Consider the following 15,526-nt stretch of genomic DNA (forward strand, 5'->3'; position numbering starts at 1 on the left):
AAGTCTCAAGTATTTATTTTCTCAGAAGGAACTAAACATGAGACAGCGTCGTTGGATGGAACTTCTGAAGGATTATGATTGTGATATTTTATATCACCCCGGTAAAGCCAACAAAGTTGCAGATGCTCTAAGTTGGAAATCTTCAGTAGCACAGATGGTGCTCAAGGAGTGGGCTTTAATCGAGAAGATTAGAGATTCTGACTTTAAGTTTGAGGTAGGCCATCATTTCAAATCTTATGGCTACCCTTAGAATTGAACCGAACTTCAAATGAGAATTAAAACACTCCAATGGACCGACCCAGAAATCCAAAAGATTGTACAGGAGGAGGTAGGAAAGAGAAAACCAGATTTTCAAGTTTCAGAAGACGGAACGTTGAGATTCAGAGGACGATTGTGTGTACCTGATGATGCAGAACTTAAAGAGGAAATCTTATCAGAAGCACACCGTAGTAGTTACAGTATACATCCTGGCAGTACAAAAATGTATCAGAATTTGCGACAACACTATTGGTGGTCCGGTATGAAAACGGACATAGCCAAGCATGTAGCCAAATGTCTAACATGTCAGCAAATTAAAGCTCAGCACTGTAAGCCAGGAGGACTTTTACAACCTCTCGAAATTCCCGAGTGGAAATGGGAGCACATCACAATGGATTTTGTGACAGGTTTACCGAGGAGTCAGAGAGGTAATGATTCCATTTGGATAATAGTCGATGACATCGACTAAGTCGGCTCATTTCATTGCGGTACGGAAAGATCATGATTTAGACCGACACGCTTGCGAGCTATACGTCCGTCGATTGTCCGCCTACATGGAGTGCCGTGACAATCACCTCGATCGAGACCCTAGATTTACAGCTGCATTTTGGAAAAGTCTTCAAGTCCGCTTTAGGAACAAAGCTGCAATATAGTACAGCTTATCATCCTCAGACAGATGGTCAATCTGAAAGGACCATTCAAATCCTTGAAGATATGCTACGAGCTTGTGTGCTTGACTTTAAAGGAAGCTGGGAAGAACAACTTCATCTTGTCGAATTTGCCTACAACAATAGTTATCAACAGAGCATCCAAATGGCTCCTTTTGAAGCATTGTATGGCCGGGCGTGTAGAACGCCAGTGTGTTGGGATGAAGTAGGAGAACGAAAGATCACAGGCCCAGAATTAGTTCAGCAGTCAATAGACGCAGTTATTGTTATCAGAAACAGATTAAAGACTGCCCAAAGTCGTCAGAAAAGCTATGCTGACAAGCGGCGAAGGCCATTAGAATTTCAAGTTGGTGAGCACGTCTTCTTGAAGGTGTCGCCAATGAGGGGTACTTCACGCTTTGGCAAGAAAGGAAAATTAAGTCCAAGGTACGTAGGTCCCTTTGAAATTCTGGAAAGAATAGGGACTTTGGCATATCGCCTTGCGTTGCCGCCAAGACTTGCTCAAGTTCACAATGTCTTCCACGTATCGATGTTAAGAAAGTATGAACCTGACCCAACCCACATACTGAATTTTGAAGAATTGGACGTGGATGAAAGGGTATCGTACGAGGAGAGACCAATTCAAATTGTAGATCGAAAAGAGCAGTCCTACGTACCAAGACGATTCCGTTGGTCAAAGTGGTTTGGCAACATCACGGCACGGAAGGAGCAACCTGGGAAAGTGAAGACGCCATGAAAGAAAAATACCCTTATCTTTTTAATTTGAAAGATGTAACGACTTAAATTTCGAGGACGAAATTTTTATAAGAGGGGAAGAATTGTGACAGTCTGATTTTTCGCTTCTGTTTTCAATTGAATAATTCGGGCTTTTCGTCGACGTGCCTATAGCGCTATTCTCTGAGCTGATCACTCATGAGATAACTTGACTAATCGGGAAAGTTATTAAAGAATTTTGGTGCAACAGACTTGAAAATTCGACCAGGAATCGACTGCTCGACCGTGTTAGTCTACAAGGATCAGTTCGGCACGATCGAAAATCTATCGAAATCGGAAATAGGTCGATTCGATAGAAATAAAATTAGGCTTGGGTGATTCCAACTAATTTACAAATTTCTCGTCGATCGGCACTAAACCGATTTTTCTGTTGTTTTGGTACCCTGTGCTCGTAATTGAAATCTCGAGATTTTTCACGACAATCGAGAGTTGCTAATGCGTCGAAAATATATATCGTGGCTCGGGAATAATCGACCACGGGTCAGTGCACCAAAAGTTCCCAAAACTAACCGATAGTTTAAGTTGTGCTAGAAATCACATTTTGACTGAAATTAACCGAGGAAATGATGTCGATTACAGAAATTAAGAATTGTCACATGTCACAATTCATCCCAAGGACATTGTTGCGTCTTCTCAAAATTTATGGATGATGGGAATTGTTCACGAAATATGCAAGATCAGCAAAATTAGAAGAGCAAGGGAATTGCCACATTTTAAGTAGGATTTTAAGACCTCTATTGTGAAACAATTTAAGAGGTATTATAATTGGTTACTAAAGGACTTGACCCTATTGAATGGGATGTTAGATTGGTAATTAAATAAAGAAGAGAAGTCTTCTCAAAGAAAAAGAAATTCGTAGGAATCCATCTCTCCTACAACCTCACCTCAATTTCCTTGGTATTTAATGGAAATTGACTTGGAAAAGATAGGGGGACCACTTGATAAGGAAAGAAACTCATTCTCCATGGGAAAAGACTATGAGAGTCACTTCAAAATTCGGATTCAGCCGTTTACGTAGATTTCCAACCTTTTCTTTCATCTTCTCTAGAAGAAACAATGTTGGAAACTTGGTGGGGTCTATGAGGGTGATGGGTGGCCAAAGTTTCCATGGAAAATTAGGCCAAAGACTAAGGGAAACTTCAATGAAACTTCCCATCAATTTACACTCTCCTTCCCCATCCTTTTTCTTACGCATATTGCCTGCTGTATTTTACACGGCAGTTTCCAGCTTTCCCTTTTCCTCCTCTTAGTTTATTCTTCTTCCTTGTCTTTTTCAACGTACAAGCCGTTGTTTTCTTTTCCTTGAACGTTATACTTCCATTTCTGCTCCCTCTTGAACGACCAAACTCCATACTTAGTTTCCTCTACCGAAAAATTTATAAGTTTGTGTGTTGCCGTTGCCATCATACCACTTCACAATCTTCTGCGGCTTCGACTCAACACCATCACCAAGAGGATCAAGGCTGGTCTCTGTGTTGCTGTTCAACCACCAACGAGAGCCGCCGTTAGCTGTGTTTAGGTGAGTTGTCTTCTAAATTTGGACTAGGGGTTGAGTACCTCTATTAGGAATTTGTACAAGTTAAAAACATGTAGATGATGTTATATATGGATAGATCTTAGTTAGGGACGTTATGATAGACATAGAAAAGCTTAGATAAGGCTTAGAGAGCAAAACAAAAGTCGTGGTGGAAGATTCGGATTAGAACAGTAGTAGATTACTGAAACAGTTTCTAGAACGTGTATGTTTTGCTAATTTTGTAGACAACTTTGTGTTACGATTTTGAAATGATTTTGTTCTGAAGAAACGTTGTGAACATCTTAAATAATAACATATATTTTTCTATTAATTTTTATAAATTAAAAAGATGACGATTTTAATGACGTCATCCTCGGAACAGTAATCGGACAGTTTTGTAATCCGTGACCTATTATGATTCTGAGGGCTGTTAATGACCTTTAGAAGTCGAATTTCCAATTGGTTCCTTCACGAAAGTTGTTTTTTTATAACTTTTAGTTTAACATACTTAAATTTCAAGTCAAACGAAGCAGATTTCGACCCAAAAACGAACTGATTTCGATAGGTTTGGCTCTCTGAAACTGGATCCGATTTTTGTGCTGGATAGAAACAATTTCTGGGCCGAATCCAGATGGATCTGGATCTCGGTGTCTTCATGAAAATGGTTGTTTATATGTTTTCTAGCACGTATCCAAATTTGATAATTTTTCGAGATCGTATGGATGACTTTCTGACTTCGAAATTGGGAGAGCGTTATTGGGCAGTTCTCTGTCAATTTGGATGAATAAGAATATATACTTGTTTTGAAGAATTCTTGCTATAGAAGTGCTCAATTGATGCTGTGGATGCTGTATATAATTGATTATTGAAATGTCAAATTGATCATATGCATTCACAACATGAGATTCCGCCACGAGCCTTTGAGGCCGGGCGATGCTCCTTCGGGAATGCCCCACGTCAACGGATGCCGGTCGCAGTGGAGGCTGGACCGATGCTCCTTAATTGGAATGCCGTCTAGATGTAGACGTTGCCGCGCTCAACGGTGTGAGGCGATGCCCGGTTATGCCGGAAGACTGTTATCTGAGCATTAACATCATTTGTGACATATGAGATGCCCGGTTTTGCCGGAAGACTGTTATCTGTTACATTGACTATGGCCTGTATGCTTATATGGATATTCACACCTTGCATATTCTTATGTTAAAGTATTCCTGTGATGTGTGAACTTGACACTATTAGGAATATTTTATTTGATGCTAATATGCAGGAATTTGCTGGTGTTAAAAGAGTGGTAAGAAATGTGATTAGATTGCATGCTGGATGTACCCTTCACCTAATCTGGAATTAGGAGATTTACTCGCTGAGATGTGATCTCACCCCTTAGAGGGCTAACATTTTTCAGGTTCTTAAATGGAGGAAGGCCGGATCGTGTACAGTCGGTCGCAGTAAAGGAGGAATAGGACTCTCGCTATCTCCTTCCAAGTGATGACGGGTTTTCCGTCAAGACTGGATGTAGGGTGATAGCTCACCCCGAGATATTGAGAAGTATGGTATTGTAATAGTAAACCCCAGTTTTATAAATAGAAGCTTAGTTAGTGGTTAATCGAATAGCTTCACTTTTGTATCAAACCTTGGGGTGTTAAACTGGTCTATTTACATAGATACGATAATGTTGTAGTTGTGGTTTGTGAAAAATAATATCCTACGTTTCTATCCCACTGTTTTGTTGTATGGAGATTATTTACGTTTCCGCATGTGCAAAATAAATGAATGGGTCGGCAACAATTCCTGGGATGTTGCAAATTTAAAATCGACCATTGAGGGATGTGCATGTGCCCGGGGTTCGGGTCGTGACACACAGAGTGTGATCATTGATTTGAGGAAATTTTAAGTCTGGCTAGGTGCTACAATGGGCAGGAATTTATGTGGCTAACTGAGCATTAGTACATGCATTGGCATACCAAAATGGTTTTGTTATGAGGGAATTTTGAGCAACTGATGATGTTGAATTTATCAAAGAAAATAAGACAGTACTTTAGGTTGGTTTAGGTAAATCAACTAACACCGTTCAATCTCCCAATATAAAGATGAGGTTTTGTGATGACGTAAAATGTGTAGAAAGACTAGAAGGAGTTATTTTTTGAATCTATTGAAGACATGGGCAGTTAATTGTAGTGTGAAGTGAAAAGATATGTTTCTAAATTGCTTAACATAAGTGCCTTGTTACTGTTGATTCTACTTCTACTATTTTTGCAGTCATCATGTGTTCTAGATGTTGATTGCTTATATATTTAGATCATCATACTGCAAGGGCATTGGTAATTCCATCTTTTTTGGTTGCTGGTGGAACTTCCTTTTAGTAGATCTAAGACCTTTCTTTGTTTTGCAACTTCCTTGGAGTGATATTTTCCTCCGTTTTTCTAAATTCCATGATGAGACACAAAGTGGTCAAAAAACACTTCATGGTGCTTGACACATTAATTTAGCAGGGCTCTCATTAGCCAGCTCTTTAGTTCCTGTTATGACATATGAGGATGAATTTGGTAGAATTCTTGATTTCTTTTTCCAACTTAGCAGTTGATGTTAGAGAAAACTCCTTTATTATTTTGAAGTTGACAAAACCTTTTCAAAGTCTACATTATAAGATCTGAAGACTTTATTGTCGAAGTCTGAAGACTGACAGACCATCAGATTTTATTCTCAAAGTCTATCATCACTGATAGTTCCAGACTGACGTATGAAGATTTATTCAAACACAGGATTATTATCCAGATGCAAGATTATCTTCTAAGATTCGAATCGTATGGTTATTGGATTATCTTATAGTTGGATTTCACATCCAGTTGATTGATTTATCTTATTGGAATCTACTCCAATATGAAGATCTTTGAAAGGCGAGTTAAACTTGGACGGTTCTACTTATGGAAACTCAAGATTCTAATATGTATGGGCGAACAGGATTGACGGACTATCAACACAAATTATCTAACGACTCGAGATCACCTTAATTGATTATGTCCAACATGTAGATTGGAAGAATTATTTTGGAAAGTGCTAAAGGATTAGAAGGCATGAAGGAGTATTTAAGGATTGATTCTTTGGTTGTTCGATAAGGTGCTTGAGAGAGAGTTCCAAATTCCGAAACTTTCTAGTCTCTTGCTTTTCATTCATCGAGCTAAGTATTGTATACAAAAGAGAGAAACTCTTAGTGAGACTATGTGAGAGTTCAAGGAAGACTCTTCACTGTGATAGTCGAGATCATAAGCTATAATAATCTCTTTTGATCTTTAGTGGAATCTAGTCAATAGGCTGTCAATGAGGAGAGTGGACGTAGGTTTTGTGACATGCCAGATTTTCAGTTATGTTTTCTACTGAATAAATCAGGCATTTCATTGACGCATCTATAGGGCTATTCTTAGAGTTGATCACTCTCGAGATAACTAGACTATTTAGGGAAGTCATTAAGGAATTTTAATGCATTAGACATGAAAATTCGACCAGGAATCGACTTCTCGACCGTGTCCATCTTTAGAGATCATTACGACATTGATATAAATCGATTTGAGATTAGAGATAGGTCGGTTCAACTTAGATGTGTGGCTAATCATGGGTGACACTACTAAATTAGAAAATTCTCGTCGATCGGCACTACACTGATTTTTCTATCGTTTTGGTACCTTGTGTCCATATTTGAATTCTCGAGATTTTCACGACAATGGAGAGTTGCCAATGAGTCGAGTGGGTTCATTGTGGCTCGAAGAAAATCAACCACGGGTCACTTGTGTTGGAGAAATCTTCTAGAAATGTTTTGAAGCTGACAAAACGTTTCCATCAGTCTAGTCTAAAGGTTGCTGTTTAAAGTCTGAAGACCTCCTGACAACCAGACTCAAGATTTAAAGTCTATCTTCATTGATAGTTTCTAAATCCGTTGAAGAAATACTATCCAGAACTGGATGTTTTATTAAGGATATGACCTTATCGATTGGAGAAGATCTCTTGGCTGTATATGACATAACGGAATCCTTTTTGATTGATCGAGATTGATTCGAAGATTAAGGATCCGATGATTGGCAAAATATTCTTGGAAGGTTCTACTTATGGAAACCGAGATCTTGATTGTATGGGCGAACATGATTGATGGGCTATCGACATGTTCCTTTAATAGCTCGAATGATCTTCCTAATTGATTCCGTCCAACGGGTAGATTGGAGGAATTCCTTTGGTAAGTGCCAACGAGTATGATGGCGTAAAGGAGTATATAAGGAAGACGTTCTAAGTTGTTCGTGAAGTGCGTGATAGAAGAATTCCAAAGTCTGGAGCTCCTTGTTGTTTAGTCAATTCATTTGAGCGAAAACTTGTATGCAAAAGAGAGTTTATATTTGTGAGAAACCTTGAGGAAGTGTGGTAGAACATCTACACCGTGGAATCAAGGAAGAACTGTGCTGTAACATCTCTTTTGTTCATAGTGGAATCCAGCCAATAGGCTGTCAGTGCGGAAGAGTGGATGTAGGCTTGGAATAAGCCGAACCACTATAAACCTTGTGTTTAATCTTCTCTTCCCTACTCTTTACTTTACTTTGATCGTAATTCATTTTGGTTAAGCAAAAGAGTACTTTCTTTCTATCGTCTGCTTAGTATTGCTGTAGTATCTCGAGAAATTATTTTTACACCTATTCACCCCCCTCTAGGTGCTTATACTAGCTACATCAACTTGCATTGAAAATCTCTGAAAACTATCAAGTAGCCTAGGTCACACAAAAAATGCATCGAATGGAAATTAAACATGAATTCGAGTACGATTTCAAAAATTGAAGATTCTGTCATGTCACAATAAATTTTTAGAACATCGACTCAATCCTAGAAGATTTTTTTAGAGATTCTGAGATTTTTGCGGAAAATCAATTCGGACGTCACAGAAAATTAACGGAAATTGGACGGGCCAAATTAAAGGAAATTTGGACTTCCAAGCCAAGCTTTTGAGTGTCGGGGGATTATAGAAAATTGTTCAGGATTTTTCTTCATCGAAATTAGACCTCAATTTGGGAAATTGAGTGGAGAAATTGATCCTAAAATTTGGGAAATTCGAAATTAGGCAAGTTTTGGCTTCAATTTAGACTATTTGATGGAAATTGGGCTAGAAAGTATTAAGGGACATGGGATAAGGTTGGAGATAATTGAGGGGACAAGCATTTATTGAAGTTGGACTATGCTCTTGAATTTTTTCTACCTTATCCCCACTGGTTTCTCTTTTGCGTGAATGACCGTAGCTTTCTCTCTCACTTCCACTGCCCTCACCAATCGACAGCCACACAATTCTCTCTCCATTGGCTTTTGTGTTGGTTTTCATTTCCCTACAACTTCATTTGGCGTCATGTTTAGCCAGCAACTGCTACGGTCTACTTCTTCTCCACGTCAACACTGCATCTTCACTAAACCCTGCAGCCTCCACCGAATTGAAGCTCGCAAAGACCGAAGCCAACAAAGCCGCGTCTTCCCTCCTACCAGCTCGCCCTCTCCCCACTTCACTCCATCCCACCGAAGACTCACGCTAGCTTGCTCCCATCCTCGTGCCCTCCGTGTGTGTAGCCAACGGAAGCAACTTAACCAGCGAAGCCCAGCATCTTCGATCTTCTTGCCGCGCGTCTCTCCAGTTGTGGGCTTTCATTGGTCAACTCCAGCAGCCTGTTGAAGACCACCAAAGCTTCTGCCTCACCGAATTACTTCATCCAGCTCGATCAGCCAGCGAAGCCGAAGATTTCCCACGAAGCTGCTCTTCCTCCTTTGCATGTGCTTCGCCTAGAACTCTTCGCTGCCCCTCTATTCGACCCAATTGAAGTCAAGCCCAGTCGTGGGCTTCAGCTGCAGTAGCCCACAAAGGCCAGTCCATCAAAAGCCAGGCCCACCGAATCAGCAGACTCAGCCTAGCAAAGCCCTCAATTCAGCCCAAGTGAACTTCAGCTTCAGCTCGTTAATTTCAGTCTTGGAAGTCCAGCCCGCAGCCCATCTTCAATCAAGCCCAACAAGTGTTGCAAGCCCAGCTAGCAATTGTTCAACCCAACTTTAGTTTTGGGTCAGGCCCATTTGAAGCCAAAGTTTCAGCCCATCTTCAAAGTTCAGCCCACAGGTTTAGCAAGCCTAGTTCCGAGCCCAAGCCTGCGAAGTAAGTCAGCCCAAGTTTGGCCCAACCCCAGCTTTTTCTGTGGGCCTTCGCAAGGCTACCTATGCATGTTAGGCAAATGTAGATGTTATATTATTTATTAAACCTCGACTTCCAATTAGGCATTAAAGGCCTAAATTGGATTTACAACATTTATTTAATAATTTTTGGAATTATTTATTTATTTATTTATTTTTCGAAAATTAGGCGGGGATAGCCTATGGCACCGAACCGCGACTCATTAGCGGAAGCAAAATAAAACATCACCATCTCTCCCTCCAACAGCCATGATCACAGGATACACACCACTAATCACCATGATTAATAGACAAGCTACGATACTTTATTTACATATATTTTAAAGATGCGCTTTCTTTGGGTCGGTACATCAAAAGGAAAAGCGGGACTCGCAAAACCCCAAAAAGAACCTCAACCCGCTACAACTCACGTGCACAATCCCCATCATCGGTGTCGGCTAACTATCCCCAAAAATATCCAACTCCTACTGCGTCACGGGGCCTCACGTGCCACCGAAAACCCGAGTTTCGCCTCGGCATTCAACCCATTCTAGGCCCACCTATCCAGCCCCACATTCTATCTCGCATCAAGCGGCATCACGAAGGCATCCCCTCGGGCAAAGACCTCCGTCGTCACGCCACCGTTGCGGTATTCCGATCTTCTCTTTGCACAAGTGAGTCTTGCTCACTAATCTATTATTAGTATGCTAATGATGCTAGGGGTTGATTAAATTTAATTAAGTGCAATTAGGTGGATAGATTAGATTAGAATAATTAAATTAAGGATTTACCTATGCATGTTAGGCAAATGGTCATCCAAGCTTTCTCCTGTACTTAGCAAGTAGACACACTATATTATTTATTAAATGAGTCTCAAAATTTTTCCGGGCTCGTCTCAACTTCTAATTCGGCATTAAAGGCCTAAATTGGATTTACTGCATTTATTTAATAATTTTTGGAATTATTTAATTATTTGTTTATTTTTCGAATATTAGGCAGGGATAGTCGACAACCGGAATTTTATGCTAATTATTGTGGTACAGTCCATTTATTTATTTGAGTAGTGGTTTGTGTTGAATTGATTTAACTCTGTTTTTAGGATTTTATTCCTAAATTAATCAATTTTGGTAAATGATTGAAATTAACCGAGTGTCGGTTTACAACGCCAAAAATATTCTGATGGACCATATAAAATGGTGGAAATTATGATATTTTGGCTAAGCTAGACCATGTACCCACACACGATAAACTTTTATCGGGTATCGTTAATACGAGGGAAATGAGCCAATTATTATTTTGATTGAGGATTTTAAGTGTAAAGTACACAATCCTTGGCCGAGAGTAATTAATCGTGTGAGGGCTATTAGTCGTATTGAGAAGACTATTGAAAGATGAAGTAATGTATGATGGGTGTGGGACAATGTGGAATAGGTCATGGAATGTGGCACCCCCGAACGGCCCCCGATCCATTAGGGTCGCCACAGATCACTTGCTTTCCTCTTGGCCTGATGGTCTTATTACTCTTATACCATTAAAATTATAATAGGTCCAAGAGTCATGGGGGTTTATATCTTTTAAGTCGGTCCCCGCGCAGTTTATATAGCAGAAGCAAAATCAACTATTCCTCTTCCATAATTTAAAACGATGCACACCTACTAGACATTTTATAAGTTAAACCCGAACACTTTTATTTACATAAACTCAATGGACATCTTTAGTCGGTACATCAAAATGCCAAGCATTTTCCAAACTCAGCTATTTTCAAAAGGTACATGACCATTTAACAACCACATACAAAGGCCCATTAGTCAATGTCGGCGGTCCAAAAATGCTTCATCTGTTGACCATCACTCTCAGTCACACCCAATTCGGTCCATTAGCTGGCGGCGGTGGCAATGGCCCCAGCGTGTTCCCATCATGACGGACGAACATGGTCGAAACTCCTGAATCACTAGACCGGTGGAAGAACCAATGTCGTACATTACCAATATCCGCACACGAATAAAGACTAACCCTCGTATCTCAGGGTGGTGATGCTCTGAACACTCACACTCAAGGTCGACCGGGATACCATAAAATGTGCCGGGGGTGACTAGTAGCAGAGGCATATCTTTTAGTCTAAAATGTTAATCCTCAAACGAGGTAACTACAACCACTTAGCAGTAAAAGATTCATTAAGTTATATCGTGCAGTACTATCAATATCTAGATTCATGTAAGATAGACAAAAACAGGTAATCAAGGGATAAGTATGCATCAAAATCATGAAATTCTTTAAAGCAATAGTCAATGCAATTTCAAAGGATCAAGATGCATCACGCCTAGTCACACAAGTCCCGATCATAGGGCCAAATTGTTATGACACGTCTCATTCCATACCATACAATTTAGTCCCATAGCTAGACCACACACACACTTTGTAGAATCATCAGTTTCAACATTTCAAAAGGTTTCATCCCCCAGAGGACCAATGTTTGCGTCCTTTTGGGATTTCGCACCCAATCCTGGTGTCGCGAAAGTCTCCGGTTTTCAATCACCGGGCATCCGAAGCGTGTTACGTCACACCTCCAGGCATCTCGCACCCCACCTAGCATCATGAGAAATCTTTGGGGCCATAAAAATGGTTACCCCTACCCTCCGGATTTACGTACCGACAAGCATACAACCGGGCATCCCGAAGCTCCTAGGGAAAACCTTTGGGGCACTACGAACCCCAAGCATCCAAAGGACATCGACTCACTTGAGCCTTCGGGCCTCCCTACTCCCGAGGCATCGTTGACCCGAGGGTCCAACGGCAGCAATTAACATTTTAATTTTCCAAAAACATGTTCAATGCTATGACATTGGTAATCACATGAGTTTCATTGAAATCTTCAGTGTTGAATGATTTTTTAATGCCAAAAACCATCATGTCCAATAACAACTCAAGATGCATTCACTTTTTGGAAACAAGATGAGCAAATTCGGAGTAAAACAGCTCAAACATCAGAATGCACAGTTTTAATAAATTTTTTGGAATAACCTCTAAATGAACTCAGAAAATTCTAAAATTTTGGTATGTTATAGATGAGATCTAAAGGAAGAAATTTCATGAAAGACACTAAATCAGATTCATTGTGTATAAAGAATAATAAATCACGCAACTCGGTTTCAGATTTCCTATATCACTGAATTTACACACTAGCAGAAAAACACCGTTCATTAACAGAAACTTATGCTGCTATATGGATTTCAAAAAATCTGAGAAAAATTATATGTTATACTTTAAACAATCCTTTATGGCATTCATGAAGAAGTCAGGACCAAAATCACACTAGGATTATCCCTAGAAAATCTACAAAACTGCCGAGTTTCACTTGATCAAATTTGAACACCACGGACCCAATAGGATCCTGCGCCTATACCGCAGCTATTTCACTTCAAAAGTTCACCATGAGTAGACCTTTCAATCCCTACTTCATCCAAAAACCGAAACCACATAGAAATAATTCTGCCTTTCTTCAATCTCCTGGTTCTAATTCATCTCAATCATCTAAAAACCCAACATGCAGTTTTCATTTAAGCATTTCCTCAAGTCTACTTGTACTTCACCAGATAATCACAGCATGCATAACATAGATTAATGAACTTCTACTTGCCTCACTCCTAAGCTTGATCAGCAAACAAAACAGGAAGCTCGGGACCTCGAGCGTGACTCAACAGTAGCGAAGACTAGCGGCGTCGACGGCGGCAGCTCGAGCACGGACGGAAGGTGGCCCTTCTCTTCCTTCCTCGTGGCTCACACTCGCGCGCCTGCTTCTCTCGCTCAAACTCTCTCTCTCTCTCTCTCTGTTCACGATTCTGCTCAGTTCATTCTCTCTTTACCCCTCAATTCCGAACCCTTTTGTTCTTTGATTAACAAATTAATCAGTTTTTTGCATGCAAAATTTTTGGTGGCTGGAGCAACAATGGACAGGTGGAGGAGGCGTGTCTCTCCTTTGCTCCGTTTCTCCTCCTGCGCTGGCCACCGAAGGAAGAGCAACGTGGCTGTTGTTGAGTGCCCCTCAGTCAACAATTTCTTTTCTTAGTTGACCTTGGTGTCGACCGAATAGGGAAGGACTCGGGCGGCATTGGACGTGGATGGTTCATCCTCTCCGCACGGGCATGCATGTTCCTCATGCATAGCCAAATTCCATTCTTTCGGCTCTCTAAAATAAATTGATCAAAGTCCAAATTCTTCTCTTATTCCACATACACTTAGGTAGTCTAGTTGTGTTGTGTCATCGAACGCAATATGTACATAAATCGGCGGGGTCTAAAGTAGTGCTGATGATGATGATGGTACAACGAGGTCCAACATTGGCGTCGACGACGAAGTCTGATAATAAATTCATCAATCCACGATGTGTCGTCATTTTTCTCACCAATAACCTTAAGTAAAGGGATCTCGACAAGATTATGATTTATTCTACAATCGGACCATTACTAGATGTGACCCATCGGCCCGATGGTGATAATGAAACAATGTCCGTATATGATACCAATGACACAGTCCAATGATACTTCCGTCGATCAGTCATGGCTGTCGCATATTTGAAGGTCATTGAAATTCTTGGATGCCACATAAAAACAACCGAATTTGAAATCGGTTATGCTCACTAAGTCGTAATTCAGCATTACCATCAAAGAATGGTTATGTCCATTGGACCGTAGGTTACCATCTAATCTAGGTTATGCACGCTGAGCCATAATTCAGCATTAATCGCCCAAGAATTAGTAACCTATGCCGCTGAGCCATAATTCAGCATTACCGCTAAAGTTAGTAGGCCGTGCTCACCGAGCCGTAATTCAGCGTTGGGGTTGAGTATTTGAGATGACCGTGTAAGCCTTGGTCGCTGAGTCATAATTCAGCATTAAATTTGAGTAAATGAGATGAGCCGACCAAGAAAGGATCGAGATGACATGTAATCGACTAGATCAATTGTTTAATGATTTGATCTGATGTTATGAATTGATTGAGTAATGTGATATAAGGCATCTGTAAATAACGTTGATTTGCAAGATGGAATTGAGGCTAAGATAAGTCCTCTAACTCGTGTTGTGCTTAGGCAGCTTCTTGAGTGTATTAGCTTCCTAATCGGGTCTTAGGGGTAGAACTTACTGAGACGTAGTCTCACTGGTTATTAAATAACCATTTTCAGGTCCTTATATGGTGTTGGTGAAAGACCAAAGGCTCGAAGAGTAGAAGGTGAAGCCTGAAGAATTGACAATCCTGCCTGACTAGTTAGACATAGAATAATTCTCTTTTGATGGAAGTTGATTCATTTCTGCAGACGTTGTTTTATGAAATGGTGGTTTAAAACCAAATTTAACAATTCGCCTTGTATATATTTGCACTATGATTTGCAATGTGTATAAGTGTGGTTGCTTTTAAAGTATGAAAATTTGGAGTCATACTTTCCTATCACATTGTTTTATTGTCTAGGGATTTTTATATGCTTCTGCATGCGTATTAAAAAGAAAGGATCGGTGATGTGTCCTGGGACGTCGCTATTAATCAACCAAGGTGAGGGATGGGCACGTGCTCAAGGATCGGGGCATGACAGGCTTGGTCTAAGCCGAACCACTATAAACTCCGTGTTCATATTCTCTTTCCCTAGAACTTTGTACTTTTATTTACTGGCTATGTTTTGCTTTAAGATAAGATACGCTTATTGTCTAAACATCCTTTAAAAGCAAATTACTTTCATTAAATCTTGTGAAATTTTTATAATCACCTATTCGCCCTCCTCTAAGTGTATTCACCAGCCCTTTCAGTTGGCACTGCATATTAGTAACTAACTTTAGTTTTTACTATGCTTTGATGACCGTCTTTTTCGTCATGCCCCGATCCTCCGAGCATGTGCCCATTCCTCTATGGTCGATTAAATAGCAACGTCCAAGGATGTATCATCGACCCATTCGTTTTAATGCACATACAAAAGCATATAAATAATCCCCAAAAAACAATTTAATGAGATAGAGAAGTAGGGCCATAATGTTTTTTGGAAATCACAACACATCTTTATACATATTAGATTAATTTATATACATTACTAGCCGATATTTACAAGGTCTACAAAAAGGTCGATTCTCCAAAAACACGTTGTCCTATGACC

The 15,526-nt window shown here is 40.2% G+C and overlaps 1 long non-coding RNA gene across 1 annotated transcript; it reads left to right on the top strand.

Moving 5' to 3' along the window:
* Window positions 1–2,428: 2,428 nt before the first annotated feature.
* On the top strand, window positions 2,429–4,947 carry LOC120292971. The gene is made up of 2 exons (XR_005550583.1): window positions 2,429–3,219; window positions 4,619–4,947. It is a non-coding gene; the product is annotated as an uncharacterized LOC120292971 (long non-coding RNA).
* The last annotated feature ends 10,579 nt before the right edge of the window (window positions 4,948–15,526 follow it).

The sequence above is a fragment of the Eucalyptus grandis genome, chromosome 4, assembly GCF_016545825.1.
Source record: "Eucalyptus grandis isolate ANBG69807.140 chromosome 4, ASM1654582v1, whole genome shotgun sequence".
NCBI lineage: Eukaryota > Viridiplantae > Streptophyta > Magnoliopsida > Myrtales > Myrtaceae > Eucalyptus > Eucalyptus grandis.